Raw genomic sequence first — 15,832 nt, 5'->3', positions numbered from 1 at the left:
AAATTAAAAAAAAGAAAAAGAAAAAGAAAGAAAGAAGAGCCAACTCAAACTGTTATAACTGGTGTCAAGAGATGATACAGCTCTTGGTTGATGGTATTTCTCATGGCAGTGACAAAAGAAGTGATTTCAGTCTCTGTGAAGCTGAGGGCAGAATACAATAGATGAGAAAAAAATTCTGCTAACTTCATTTACACTTGTAGTTTGACCCAGAAGGATTTCAGTACTTTGCTGAATGTGTTCATCGTTTTGTAAAACTGTAACAGAAATCAGAAGAAGTCTGATTCAGAAGACGTCAAATTTTGTAGCTGTAGACTTGCACATCTATATTTATTCCAGTAAATGTACCCATTTATATTACTTTCAGGATGGTAGAAAAGCCGTTTTAATTTCATATTATTTTTCCTGTCTAGAGAGAAAGAGATATAAAGCAACACTTTCTCTAAAAGGTAAGATGAAGTATCTTTTCTTTAAAACAACACTAACACTTTAAAATAAAGCGATTCTTTGTTCTGTGGAACACATTTAGCAATGAGAAGGATGCATCTTCTCTTTTGTAAACATATAGTTATGTATTCATTTGGTTAAAGAACATAGGCATAGAACATAGAATCTGAAAGGACTTATTTTCATCTATAGGAATGGAGTCAAAACAATTACATGTGTAACTCATGACAGTAAATAAAAACTCATGATAAAGTATACTTTGTAGAGAGTTTCTCACATTTTATTTTGATAGTATTCTTTTTCTGTTGCTCTCTCTTATGGAAGCTATTTGATTTTTTTAAATTATTTTTTAATTAATTAATATTTATCTTTAGACTCATAATGGTATCATGTTTCTGTTAGAAGAATGGGAGGAGGCTGTGGTGAGTGCAGTGGCAGCAGGTGGGAAGGCTCCAGCAGGGAGAAGCCAGCCTGGCCTTGGAGGGGGTGGAAGGAACCTCCTAGGGACCGGAGGAGGGCAGATTTGGCAGTGTCTCAGAACAGGAATGTCTACAGGACTCTGTGTGGTTCCTGGATACCACAGTACTGTCCTCTCTTTTCCTCCCTTACAGCAGAGGAAACTTTTCCATTTTCAATAAGAAGGATGCAGCAAATTTAACATCTGTAACATAATCCTACTTTAAACTCTCTGGGAAAGCTTGAAATGTTTGGGGTTTTATAGTGCTGAAAGCAATTCTATGCTGAGAAAGCTCATTGCTTTCCTATACTAACCTGTTTGTGTCTGATGTATTTTGCTGTGTGTTTGTATTGTAATTCCTTTAATGGAAAGGATGTATTTTTATTATTATAAATGCTAGCATTTATTTCTTAGATCCATGAACATAGCTAGATATACAAGGAGGGAGGAAATGATTTTTAAACATTCCAAAAACATCTCCTCCATCTCCTCCATTTCTGCTGTGGTTGGAAAATCCTAGATTTTTGAACATTGATTACTTCTAATGTTTTAAGTAATGGAGAAACAAGTGTTTTTAAGAAAATTAATCTCCCATCTGCAGAGCAGGACAGATGTTGAGTCATGGTTAAATAGGTGTAAGCTGCAAATCACCATTAATCTTAAGCAGTATTGTTGACGACATTGAAGGCTATTTTTTTTTTTTTTTAATTTTAATTTACCTGTAACCAATGTTAAACACTAGGATATTTAGGATATTTTTTTTTTTCCACCAAGAAAATGGTCATTGCTGGTAGAAATAGCTGGATTATTTTGAAAGCTGATCTCACTACCTCTAGCAATGCATGCATATTTAAACAAAATTAGCGAACTTTCAAGGGGTTTCCTGAGCATAAAACAAGTAGGATCTTTATTTGTTTGTTTATTTTTCCCTGTTGATTTCTTTTCCACAGGCATAACACAGGGCTATTAGTACATTATCAGCATGTGATATGACTCTCCTCTCATTACCTCAGAACTTTATGCAGTAGCCTAAGATGTCCCTGGTATCCTTCACTTTGCCTTTAGCTCCCTCCCATGTCACTTTACACATCTGACTGGGCATGGGACAGAATATTTGCTGTGGCAGATATCGAGCTGTGCACATGCTGTGTGACCAGCTGGCTGCACTTGCTTTTCACCATACTCACCTCTACTTGCCTTTCTGACCATGGGCAACTGGCCTAGGTCTCTCTTGGTCACTGCTTCTTATAAATCTCTAAAAAGGTCATGCCTTTGAAATACTCACTGCTCTGTCAGTTTTGCTTGGAATTGGCCATAAGTTTAAAAACAAACAAATGTGATGCAGGATATTTGCAGGTTAATAGAGGTTAATGGCTTAATTCTCTCTTTTAAGGAAATCAAGATGGCGTATGCAACTGATTGCAGGCCTATGCTGTAGTTCTTAAAAAATGAGGCACTTGTATTTAGGATAATTGCTGTTCAGTGCAAGCTAAAAAAAAATCTAATTTTTTACGTAATGTGTGCTGGAATTAGAGCTCATACTGAATAGGCTAGATCTTTCTGGTTTCTGTTAATCTCTAGCTGGTGTATTTGAAGCTCCATAAAAAGAAACTGCAAAGTAATTGAGCCTAAAGTAATGCATTAATAACTAATCTCCTAGAATTCATCAGCCGGAAAGAAGTAAAATATTTTATTTATTATTTATTTCAGGATGTTTTGGTTATGGCCTGCAAGTGAGAACTATAGAAAAAGACTATAGGGGAATACAGAAATTTTAAATAAGAATAACTAGTAAGGTGATTATATAGAACAGCACCTAAATCCTTTCCAAAACTGCAAAGAAAAATTTTTGTTGTGAAGCCTGAATTCTTTGTTTATTAACTATTTACTCATTTTTAGAGAAGAATGATTTTATTCTGGAGTCTTGACACAATATTCTAATCAAAAAATGTACTCATTATTTCTCTGAGGAATTAGTTAGCTTATGGAAATTTGAGTGTGTATAATGTGTTCTAGTATGCTGAATATACTTTTTCTGAGCTCTTTGATGAGCTACAGTAGAGGTGTCACATTAGTAGGAAAAACATGAATACAGAAAAGAAAGTCTTTGTACTGTGAGAAAAGATACTACTGTGTTTGGGGTTAACCAAGCAGGATATTGTACATTCTGTTTTCTGAGTGGTGTTAATAATGGAAAAAACCCACAGTATGAATTCAGTGTACCGTACATAAACATGCTAATAGTGATAAATTAACTCTAGTATGATATATTCTTAATCACATGATAATCATGCAAGTATCACAAAATGCATGATTATTTTTTTTTTTTTTTTTTTTTTTTTGAGGAAAAGGAGATATTGGAACAGCAAAATTATACTTTTCAGAAAAACAGACTTCCATAAATTCAGGGAACAGGATTTCCTGTGAAGATAGGCTAAGTGATGAGTGCAGCTTTTGAGGGAGACTGAGAATTTGCTTTTGTGCGTGTAATTATATACAATGTGGAGGTGAAACAGCAATGATAGAAACAGACCATAGTGGCTGTATTGGAAACTTTTCACTGACTTCAAGATCAAATAGAAATCATACAGAATGAGGAAAAAGAACATGTAGCTATGAGAGAATGAAAAGGAATAGAACAGATCTGTAGGGATCAAATTGGTCGGGAATTTTAATTATCAAGAGGCACAAAAAACAAGTAATGGGGTTAGAACACAGGGGAAACGACAGAGATGTATTACCACTACTAAACAGAAGAAGCATAAATACTCTGATACAGAGAAGGATAAAATGTCCAATAGTTTTCTGCAAAATTTGTTCAATAATTTTCTGCAGAAATGCTCAGTGTCTCAGCGCTTGTAAAAAAAAAAAAAATTAAAAAAACTAACAAGGAAAAGAAGGTTAGGTCAATTTACATAAAACAAATGTGTTGGCATACTTCAGGGATAAATGTCAAAGCTGTCAGTATCTGACTGAAGTCACCTTACAATACTTGGCAAAAAGTAGCTAAAGTCCTTTTGGAACTCTGTATGGTTATCTTTCTGAATGAATGAAGACAGATGCTCTGCAGAAGTGTTGGTACAACTGTGCTAGCTGATCTAGCCTGTTCATACTAGAGAGCAATCTCTTCCTCTTCCTCTGAGGGAGGTCCTAATTCAGTGATTTTTCATAGCAGAGGTTTTGATCCAATCTACAAAGATAGAGGCCAAATACACAGTTCCAGTCTTTAGACTTCACCCTTGTTTCAAGATGGTTTAGGGAGTTTTGATTAAGACCTAAATCTGCTTATGAGAGACAGCTGGTTGATTTGCAACTTGTCTGCCAGATGCACTTGTCTGCCCTCATACTTCTAGGTAATGATGTTTGTTATGCCCCCTTCTGGAAATGTACTTTGATTTTTTTTTTTTGATAGTACAGCCATTAGGTACTGTTCCTTCTCCCTCTCTGTTTAAGAAACTGAAATATTTCTTCTAGTAATCAGCAACATTGCAAATGCATTAAGAATTTTTTTTTACATTAAGAAGAAAAGTAAAATAAAATCTCCAAGTTCATAATAAGGACAATGGGAGGCATCTTTGGGCATTCCTGAAGATCACAGAATCACAGAATCACAGAATTTCTAGGTTGGAAGAGACCTCAAGATCATCGAGTCCAACCTCTGACCTAACGCTAACAGTCCCCACTAAACCATATCCCTAAGCTCTACATCTAAATGAGTAAATTCAGTGGCTCCTGAAGCAATAACAAAAATGTACCAACTACAACTAGAATTGATTTGTGTGGCTGAGGCCACAGTGTCCTTCTACACAGGAAAGGCGAAGACAAATTGATGATTCAATGTAAAGCTGAAGAGTGAGAAGGAAAACAGAACATAGCTCAGCATTGACTTTAAGGTATATATCTATCTATTAGAAAAAAGGAGAATCAAAAGAACAAAGGTACTGAGAGAGAAAGCGGACGGAGCTGGAGAAAGGGTGGCACAACTAAACATATACCAAGCACCTGCTTATGTCTGATATTGTAAATTGAGTGCACCAATAATTTCTAATTGCATCACATCAGAACTCCATCTTGATCTTAGTAAAACTGAAGCACAGAATCACTGAATTGTCTAGGTTGGAAGAGACCTCGAGATCATCAAGTCCAACCTCTGACCTAACACTAACAAGTCCTCCACTAAACCATATCGCTAAGTTCAACATCCAAACATCTAAACAGTTCTTTCTGCACCCTGGGATTCATGTCAACAGTAATTTCTACAGTAAGTTCTACTCCTTACGCAAAAGAGGAGAATCAAGGTGCATCTTCAGCCCCAATTCCCATGTGCGCTTGTGCTCTGAGTGAAATATTTATTCCCCACATCACATCTAATCTAAATCTCCCCTCCATTTGTTCAAAACCATTATCCCTTGTTCCATGGCTACACTCCCTGATGGAGTCCCTCTCCAGCTCTCTTTTAGGCCACTTTTATGGGTTGGGTTAGGTGGCAAAAATGCAGGACCTAGCAAATCACAGCCTTACCTACCTTGGTCCACATATTCCATATGTTCTTTTCCTACTCAGGCTCTAGCCTCTGATCAGTGTAACAAAGTGTCAGAGAAACATTAAGGTTGGAAAAGACCTCCAGGATCATCTGGTCCAACCATCACCCTGCTTCCAATGTCACCCACTAAACCATGTCCCTATGCACCAAGTCCATTTTTTTCTTTTTTTTTTTTTTTTTTTTCTTGCTAAGAGTTTCTATCCTTCTCCTCAGGATAGAAAGTCATAAAAGACCTACATGAGGAGAAGGATGTAAAGGGCCAGGAAGATACAGATATACTTCTGTAGCCAGAAAGAGCTTATTAGCTGACTGGTTCTGCATGCCACTATGCTGTTAACACATACTGTTACCATAACCACAAGTATAAAAGTACACTGTTATCGATCTCTGTAGCATAGCAGCAGGAAAAAACTTCAAAACTATGCAAGGTAATTTTCAAAGGGTAAAATATAAATCTTATAACTGGTGAAAACAAAGAAACAACAACAAAGGGCTGAGAATCAAGTCTTGAATGCATCTTTTAAAGACTTTTATTAATTCTTTGTGAAAAAGCAGAAAGAACATTTCCATATGTAATTGGAAAGCATATGAAGCACCACAAACTTTTTCCAACATGTTCCTTGTGCTGCCACAAGAAAATCTTCAGACAGCCTCATCTCTTAAATCTAGTCAGGAACAACACTTTTATTTTTAAGATCTTAAAGTCTGAAAGTAAAGGCCCTATTTCTTGGCACATCTCGCTTGCAATTCATACTTAAATGATAGCGGTCTTAAATATGACTAATGAAAAACCAACAGGTGGGGAAATAGTGAAAATTATTATTTTCTTTTCCACTTCATTTTGAGGTGTTTCTGAAATCTGTGTTCTTTATTTAGATTTAAGGACTCCAGCAAAGGATATTTCCTAGGCGTTTTATTATGCCCATATTCTGCTTTTGTCTCAACTAAAGTCAAAGAGTCAGAAATGTTATATATCATTATTATTAAATGTATTTAGGTTTAGAAATAGTGATTAAGTTTTGTGTCAGTTAATGTTAAGTCTCTGGAAATGTGCTGCATATGTTTGAGTTCAGCTTAGTGGAATGTTCTCTGACAATAGTATGAGTTACGCTCTTACATTATGTCCTATCATAAGGCCATACTCTTTCCTGTAGATTAATGTCTAGGTGATGGAACCTTAAGAGCACTGTGCTACCTGTCTGAATATCTCACTGTGTTATGTTTACTGCTTAAAAAGCTTGTTGCATAATGACTGACATTACTGTACTGTTTGAAGTAATCATGTTACAATACAGCGTATGCTCTCAAGAGTGCAGTTTAAATTTCTACTTTATTGGACAGTATGTAGTCTGGCATAATTTTAAATAGAGTAGAAGAGAATGGCTGTGTCCTGAGGTTGCCCCAGTACACAGTGCAGAGATGAACACAGTAAGTAGAGCTGCTGGAAAATGTTTGCAAATTTGTAAGATTTTCTACATTTTTCTGATTCCCTATTAAAAGACATGATTTTGAGATACCCACTAAAACTTAGCATGTAGGTACAATCCAGTCATCACTGAGGTTTGTCTTTTCTTCTTGTCTCAGTGAAAAGCTTTCCTTCTGCCTTCTCCCTGATCCACGCTCCTTGCTGTTGTTAAAAAGAAAATGAATTTGAGATGAACTCCTTTGTTTATACACGTTTTGTTGAGAAGCTTTTGCTTTGGGCTAATTTTTTCCACTTGGCAGCCACCTTTTGTCCCGGAATCTCTCTGATAGTTGCTGTACTATTTGGCAGCTTGTGGCGTTGCAAGGTGTAATGACTGGCTTCAGATTTTCTGTTTCCTTCCAGCACTGTAATATATGGTGGTAGAAATGCTGTGTATGAACCCCTTTTTCTTTACAGAGGGGATGACAGGTTACCATTCATCACATACACTTGTAAACATTTCAACTAGATGTAACCAGAAGAGTGGTGCAATTATTCCTAGTAACTTTCTCTCCAGTATAATTTTTTGACATCATAGGCAAGCCAGCATGAATGTACTTCCATTCTTCATCTGAGCAAAAGCTGATGCAGTTCTGTTAGGACTGTCATCATGACCAATTCCATTTACAGTCAGTCTAATCTCTCCTTTTTCTTTTATTTCTTAGTGTGCTATTATCAATACTCTTTCAGTGCTGCACATAGCATGAAAACTGTTATGCTTGTAAAATGTGTTAAGTTTCTGTACCTTGAATTTGCACTTATTAGAGTGAATTTGAGCCATTGCATTCCAAATTTGTTATCTTTCTATTTGACAAAATATGTGTGGAATTTTCCCCTGACACTGTGACTGTTGTGAACTGGGGTCTTTGAAAAATATTTTCATGCTGAGGAACCAGATGGACAGGCAGCCGATCAGAATACCTCCTTGTTTAAAATGATATGAACTTATTTCCTGTTAATTGAATTCATGAGGTCAGCGAGAACTTGTTTTTAAGAATAATTTTGTCCTTTTCATTCTTATAATCACTTACTATGACTTTAATACCAACATAATCATTCCTTGGTAGTAACTTCAGAGATTTAAATGTTGAAATTAATATTTGTGATGACACAGCAAGTCTTTGTGGAATTCATAGTCTTTCCAAAAATTCAGATTATTATATAAAGTCACAGAATAAATGAGCATTTTTTAAGAGTTTGACTTTGTGTTTCTCAGGTGTTATTTAATGCAAAATAAACAAGTAGCATAACTGCCATCCTCAAACCAAAACCCAATTCCTCTTTTCCCCACTTCAGCAATCCCAAAGTAGGAAGTATGGTACTATTTAGGACTCAAAGTTTGGTTGGCATTTATTCCCATGAATGGGAATTTGGAAAAATGAGTGGGATGATTATAGTTTTTTGTTTTTTCTCTTTGCATTTTGTACAGAATGTTGTTTTTTTCTCCCCTCTGATGCACCTTATTTTGTATTTACCTTGTATCTTACTCTTGACAAGGGTTTTGGCATTATTTGTGCTTAAATAATGATATTTGCCCCCAGAAGACCATTGTTCTGAGGACAGACTGAAAAAGCAAAACAAAACCCAGCTGAAAACCTTTTTTAAAGAAACAACTTTTGAGGAATGGTATAAATTATCTTGAGATCTTGAAAATGCTACATGATACTGTGAGAACTTGAACAAAAGTCTACGTATAAGAGGTTTTTTTCTTTTCTTTTTAATATACTGTTTTCTTTTGAGGCAGCTTACCAAATGGAGAATTATGTAGTAATCCAGTGCACTTATAAGAATAGTTCTTAGTTTTAAGGGTTCACTTTCAATAAGAGTTATTGCATTCCTCTTAGAAATTACTACAGTTACTTAAGGAGTATGTCAGAAGTTTTCCACACAGGCAATGTTTCTGCAATGTTTCTAAAATGCACCTGTGAGAATTAAGTGCTGTTCACCTGTTGCCAATGAGCCTCAGGGTCATTCGGGCAGTGCACATGTGTGGCTGGGAAGAAACCCTACAATTCAGAAAGAAAAATAAACTCATTAAAATTATCTGCTTTAAAGTATCCAGACTTTGCTGGAAAACAAGGTGTGGGTAAGATGACTCCATACAGGTCACCTGATGGGATTTCAAGGAAATTAAATCTTAGAGGAATTTGGTCCAATCCTCCAATGTGAAAAAGAATGTGTAAAAAGAATGTGTGCATCCAGACCCTTTGGCTCCTCCAGGTACCTACTGCTCTTTTATGCATTTACCTTGTTTTTAAAAAAATGGCATATCGCATGCTACAAGCCTTCCCTATGGCAGGTGACAATAACTCAAAATGAACCCAAACCTGATTGCAGATTAGTAAACTTGTGATATGATTTGCATTTTGCATGTAGTCTATGCATTTTCTCAGTTGCTTCATCGTATGGGCCTTCTAACGTATCATTTTCTGGTGAAAAATAATCTACCATAGGGAGTTATTTTCACATGGTGGCTATCCTTACAGGTGCCTAAATGGTCCATAGTATTTTTTAAACTTTTAAGTTTCCAGGTGCCAAAAAAGCTTTTGTTTTTAAAAACTGTGCTTTCTAATTCTGACAACATAATTTTGCAAGTTATATGAATAAATCAGTTATTTGATAATATGCATACATAGATTCTTCACAAAAACCTTTCTGCATGATTAAGAGTTTTTGTTTTCAGTGTTTTCCATCTTCTCCACCTTTTCGGGATGTCTGGGGAGGAACTGCCAGCCAGAAAATGGTAAGCAGCTGAGGAAAATGGTGGAGAGGAAAAGATGGTCATCTGTTCTGTGACTTTTAGACTCTGGTAAGCCAAAAATACTTTTTTTTTTTTTTTTTTTTTAATCTTTCTTTCCCACTTCCTCTCTTCTTAATGAAGAGGATAGCTCTGAGAGGGGGGGGAAAAATTATAGGGGGAAACTTTTTTTTGTTCCCTCTGAATTGTGTCCTCTGTGATTTAGTTTTTTGATTCTTGGAGAGGCAACTCCAAAAAATCCATTTATGTGCAGCTCTAATTGGTAGCTTTAAATGTTCTTTTATTAGTTGGTGTCTGTCAGTGCAGTCAGGAGGCATTCTGAGCTCTGTGAGGGGAAAAATGCATTTACAAATGCATCCGATTCAAATCAGTAGTTAGGCTGTCAAGTGTCTGGCAAGATATAGATGAGTTACCTTGCAAGCATTAACATCATATGAATGACAGTTTACAATATCATTCTTAAAGGAGTTTGGGACCTCAGCAAGCTGCCTGAGTATAAGGATAAAAAATGTGATACAAAAATATCTTACATTCAGAGCAATCCACTTCCAAAAAAAAAAAAAAGGTAATTAAGGCTAAGACACAAAACATGCACACATGCTGCAGCTATGTTTAAGCAGTGATAAGTAGTGACTATATTTTGGTGCTTGGATAGTTATGATCACAGTGCAGCCATTATCTGGTAAGTAAAGTTGCAACTTTGAGATCAACACATTAAGTTCACTTTTGAGATGTATATTATGCATCTTAAAGCAAGGCTATACTTCCACTTCTCAGAAATCTTCAGCATTTCTTGATTTTGTTGTAAGAAATCACTCTTTAGAGTAGAAGTGAATAGCTTGAACTTGTCTGGTAGATTTCACATATTTTAATACAAATAGAATTAACATTAAATATTTTGTATTCTTACATTAAGTATAAGCATCTGTCCTGTATTTTTACTTAGTCACTTGATTTGTTTCTTTTGTATAATTAAAAATCCAGTGATATAATATATATACCTTATGCCCAATTGGTTTGGTTACTTTTTGAGGCTAAGCTGAATTAGTTTGTCAACAAAATCATACGAAAAGGGAATGAATGGTAACTTTAATTATGACTTACAGCTTAATTTTGTGCCATATACTAGCTTCCTTTTATCAAAATTTGGGCTGCTTAATATAAAGCTCTCCAGAGGCAGCATTACTTTCTAACATCCAGTTTTAGAACTGAGCTATCATTTTATAACTATGGGCTAACAGGAAAGCACGATTCCCCTAGAGGCTGTTGCAAGCAACTTTGTAAGAAAAAAGAAATATTTCAGGAAACAGATTATCCCTGACAAATATATACAGCTGTCTAATAGAGCAACCTCCTCAGACCCTGTCCATGTCACAGGATTTTTCAGGTCTCTATAATCTTCTTACTTTTACAGAAGCCTGTTTTGTATCCATTAGTATGCATGTGTATATTCTAATAGACTACAAAAGTGCTGTGTGACCTACTTACTGAGAACCTGGTTTTACATCCCATTAGTGTGCATGTATTTTTACAGTAATAGACTTCTAAAAACACCACATGACCCATTTATTCTGCTTCATCAGTAACTCTCTATGTAGTGTATGTGTATATATATATGTATGTTCTTTTTCATTGTTTATGAAAAACTTCCAATGCTGAACAAGAGCTCTGTGCTGTTTGGACTGCTTAGATGCTAATATGATATTTATTCTGTATAAAATAATTCATGATACTTAAAGGCATTTGCAATGAAAGAAAACAGAATGTAGACAAGCAACCTGTATTGAGAGGCAGATTAATATTGCAATGTAAGCTGGCCTGTTTTTTAAAGATATCTTTCTCATTTTACTGATTTCCTGTTGAACTTGCTCACACCTGACTTGATTCATTTTTTTTCTGAGATTTACTCAGTGTGTTCAGCATGAAAGAAGTTCTTATAATAGAAGACAGTTTTTTTTTTTTTTAATTTTCTTTTTAGTGTAATCCCTGAGTGTTGTAAAGGACCACGTGTTTTGTTTGAAAGCTGCCATCTGCCTGTGTTGTTTGGTATGCTTTATATTTCAAGCTGATCTTAATTTTATAGATCTCAATCAAAACTCTTCATTGATCTAAAAGGCTGAGGGATCCCTGTAGATTCTAATAGAAAATGTTTATAGTTGTGGTCGTCTTTGTCACCCATTTTCTGTACTTCCTATTGCTCAATTTTATTCTTTCTGAGGACAGGGATATGGAAAGTTAATAGCATTTAAGATACATGTCAACCATGGACCATGTAATAATGTTTTGGTCTCTGTTTTTTTCTCAGTACTGCCTAAGATTCAATTTGGCTTTTTTGACTGCCATCGAACAGTAATCTGGCAGCTACAAGAAATCACCTACAGTTACCCCAGATCTGAAATCCAGATGAAGGAACTCAGCTCATTGTATATACAAAGTGATCAATTCCCTTTATATTATTTATATTCAGCCTGATCTGTTAAGGTGTGGGTACTTTGGCAGATGCTTAATCCTTTTGTCCTATACATTTTCAAGGGGATAGTTTTGTGGTATAGTGTCATTCTTGGGGAGTTTAGATGATCTGTGCATTGGTCCCTCTATTTTTGAGCATACGCTGAAATGTACATCTTGCATCAAAAACATATGTGGTAGTGGTTTTATAATATCATTCTTCTTGTAGCACCCATACTGGTAAGGAAACTATGCCCTGTATGTAGGAGACTTCTTTGAAAACTTAAGAGCCCTTTAGGTTCCTATCTGCATCTCAGGTAGTTGCTTGTTTTAAGTGGCACAGTTGTGCCACTTAAACCTGCACAATGGTCTGACCCTGGAGTGATTTACTTGCTGTCCTTCCCTATGTGTATCTTGTAGTCAGTCACTAGTTTATACCAGACTGCAGCTTGGAGAGCTGGTCTCAGAAGGTGTTGAAACAGATATTCTAGTACCAAGAGTAAGTAGGCATAGCAGAGGAGAAGAGGACAGAGTGGTCTAGTCCAAGGGATTTATTTTTTGGGAAAAAAAGTGAATACCAGTAGAAGAGGTTATTACATTTCCCTAGGACCATTAACATGTCATTTAGTGTGATGTGAACCTGCTTAATTAATTGTATTTAATTTTGGGGGTTTTATACTTCTGAGGAAGAAGCAATTGCATGGGGGTGTTCCACACAAGCAAGTTGATTTATTTTGTACCTCATCTGCACATAGATGCTTCCCTTTCCATTATATTGTTACTTATAATTTACATTGTGCCTAGGTTCATTAATTTCAGTACTGGGATTTCTTAGTGTAACAGGAAAAGTTGATCTATCGAGTATGATCTCATAAGATCAATGTTGTAGTTAACTTGATGCACAGCTAACTGATATTTGATCTTTAGGTAATCATGCACGAGTAGGGAATGGCACCATATGAAATAGGTTTTTCTACCAATGATATGTGACCTGCAAGATAACTTCTGTAGATGGCCATCCTGTTTTTCCTGTTTTGACTTTTTCAAGTGGAAACTCAGTCTGAAGAAATCAAAATAATTCATGTCATTTGGAAGCTTTACATTAAAGTCTTGATGAAGTTCACGTAAGGTGAGTTTTTAAAAAAAAAATAAAATAAATTTCTAGGAGTTATTGCTTTCCAAAATCCTATTTAGTCTTGCAAAACATGGTGCATTTTCCCTCATGATAATTAATTTGAAGTGGGTATCAATGTTATGTCTGAAACAAATGGACATGTAACCTGGAAAGATACAAGATTGATTTTTAATTTAATGCGGTACATTCAAAAAGGTGGTCAGCCCACTCAATAAATATCACATGAGATAGGTGTTAACATTGGTTCACTTAAATGTGTTTTGAACTCCAAACAATAGCTTATTAGAGTTGCAATGAAGACATGCTCAAAAAGTGAGAGAAGTCTAAAACCAAAATGTATTCAATACATATCGCTGTGATACATAAGTATATTTTTATTGCATATTTTTATTTTATTTTAGGCAAAGTCCATCAGTGGCGTGTGGGTGTCTTACTGTGTTGAACTTTTCACCACCATAAAACTCAGTTATCCAGACTGCTCAATGGAAAGTGGAAGTAAACATGGACATATTTATCTAAATATTCTGTATTCCTCTTGAACGTCAGTGATTGCTGCTGTTCAAATATTGTTTCAAAAATACCTTGTAGAACTGTTGTCTTTGATTTTTGCATAACTGAAGGCTAGAGAAATAAACTATCAAGGCAGTTGACAGCAAGATCGTGTCTGAACTTAATAAGTAGAGTGTATCGGAAAAAGGACAGTAATAGTACTCCCCTGCAGTTGTTGTTTTTAATAGTTGCTTGTTTTAAATTTTTGTGTGTTTATCTGACTTTTGCTCCCTTCTCTGGAATGAATGTTGTGCCCGTTCCTGACTGCGGGTCAGGTAAGTAGGCATGGCTTGAATGGAACTTACTGAAAGTTGTGAACAGACTGGTTTTTGTTATATTTTCAACTATATGAAATGGTTGAAAATAAAAGGAGTAAATTCAGAATATGTTAAACCATTCACTTATGATTAAAATTACAAGGGCTTATGAATGCTTCTGTGTTGAACTCAATCTTGGGGGACAGCTATATTTTGTGCAAGATTAATAAACTGAAGAAGGGAAACAGCTCTTGACACATAGAAACATGACTACTCAGAGATTACTCATTTAGCTACTCCACAGTAACACAAATACGTGTATAATGTCAAGTGTCAACTGCTGTTATTTTTGTAGTCTTTATTACCTGTGTTGAAGCCTTGGGACTTTAGCTGGAGAATCCAGGGTACCTCTAAGCATGAATGGTCTACTGCTTTGATTTGCTCATAAATTTTAGTATTATGTGTATTAAACTTACGTGTTTTATTTTCTGAAGTGGTTCCATCTATGATGTGGGTTTTAACTAAGTGACATATCCTTCCCAACCTGCCAAAATATTAGACACTAATTACAGTTTATGATGCTTAGGATGAAACAGTGAAATTGTTGCAGATTGTGATTACAGAAGGGTTTAGAGCCATAAAATGCATACAGATATTGCATATGGGAAAAATAGACTTAAGCTGTGTTGATAACTGTATGTAGTTTCAGCAGAATTTAATATTTCTTTTTTCACTGAATTCATGAATTTTCCGTGGCTATTTTTAATGATCCCCTGGGCCCAAATTGTGTATTGCATAACTCCATTTAGTGTCACAGAAAATTACTTACTGCCTTTATAATATAAATCACAAAACAACATTGTGTTTTGTTTAAAAATAATAGTTGATCTTTAAAGACTTTTTGACAAATAGCAAAATACGACTAAAAAGGAGGACTTGAAAGCTTAATTGTTGCAGTTTGTATTGGTAATTACAGCAGTGAGTATCTGACTATCTCCTAGAACTCTTGTGGGATTTTATCTTTTGAGAAAGAAACAATAAAAATAGGTTTTGTATTGAAATAATTTGCAATTGTAGGGAAAAAAACGTTGACTTAAATGATCAGAATAGTTTATTTTAAAGAGACTGTCAGAGAGGACAAGAGTAGAGGGAAAAAATGAATGCTGAAAGGAGCCTTAGAAATAAATCAAATTTATGTGAGGCTCAAATTAAAAGGCAAAGCAATGGTATATTTATCTCTTCGTTCTGTTTTCTCCATTTTATGGTTTGCTCAGTTAGCTTTTTATTTAGTAGTAATGAGAAATAACAAGTCTTTTTCTGTTCTCAGTGTGCTTTCCTGTGCCTGTAACTCACATTGGTGGTTTGTGAGATTGATCTTTCTTAAATAATTGTTCTACTGTACTGTATCAGTGGTAGAGTTACTAACTTCAATTGACATGAAAAACTCAACTAATGCATAGCAGTTGTCAGAAGTAGTGTCACCGCAGTTGTTTGATTTTTTTTTTTTTTTGTAAACTTTTGTGAAGGTAATTCTGTATAACTCTGCATCTTAAATCTATAGATTTAAGCAGATCTTGAGGTTCTATGGCTAACCAAACAAGTAGTGTTGAGAAGAGGAATCATGGTTGAAAATTGTATCAAGTATGCAAGTTCTTCAGGAGGCAAACGTTAAAAGTACCACGAAGTGTGAAGCCTAATATTTTCTGAATAAGAAACCAAAGGGTGTCCCCATGTCAGTGGTTTGGATTGGACTAGTTATGCTTAGGAAAGTAATCC

The 15,832-nt window shown here is 35.4% G+C and overlaps 1 long non-coding RNA gene across 3 annotated transcripts in view; it reads left to right on the top strand.

Moving 5' to 3' along the window:
- LOC119718010 (uncharacterized) overlaps positions 1-15,832 on the top strand; it is a 157,704-nt gene that overhangs the window by 74,956 nt on the left and 66,916 nt on the right. Inside the window, exons 1-2 of one of the 3 annotated variants that reach the window (XR_011811944.1) lie at positions 8,966-9,129; positions 9,593-9,718. The exons of the other annotated variants lie outside the window; for them this stretch is intronic. This is a non-coding gene — a long non-coding RNA (uncharacterized lncRNA). Of the gene's footprint in view, positions 1-8,965; positions 9,130-9,592; positions 9,719-15,832 lie in introns of those variants that run through there. 3 annotated transcript variants of the gene reach the window in all.

The sequence above is a fragment of the Anas platyrhynchos genome, chromosome 11 (assembly GCF_047663525.1).
Source record: "Anas platyrhynchos isolate ZD024472 breed Pekin duck chromosome 11, IASCAAS_PekinDuck_T2T, whole genome shotgun sequence".
Classification (NCBI taxonomy): domain Eukaryota; kingdom Metazoa; phylum Chordata; class Aves; order Anseriformes; family Anatidae; genus Anas; species Anas platyrhynchos.
This window is presented reverse-complemented; position numbering and strand designations above follow the sequence as displayed.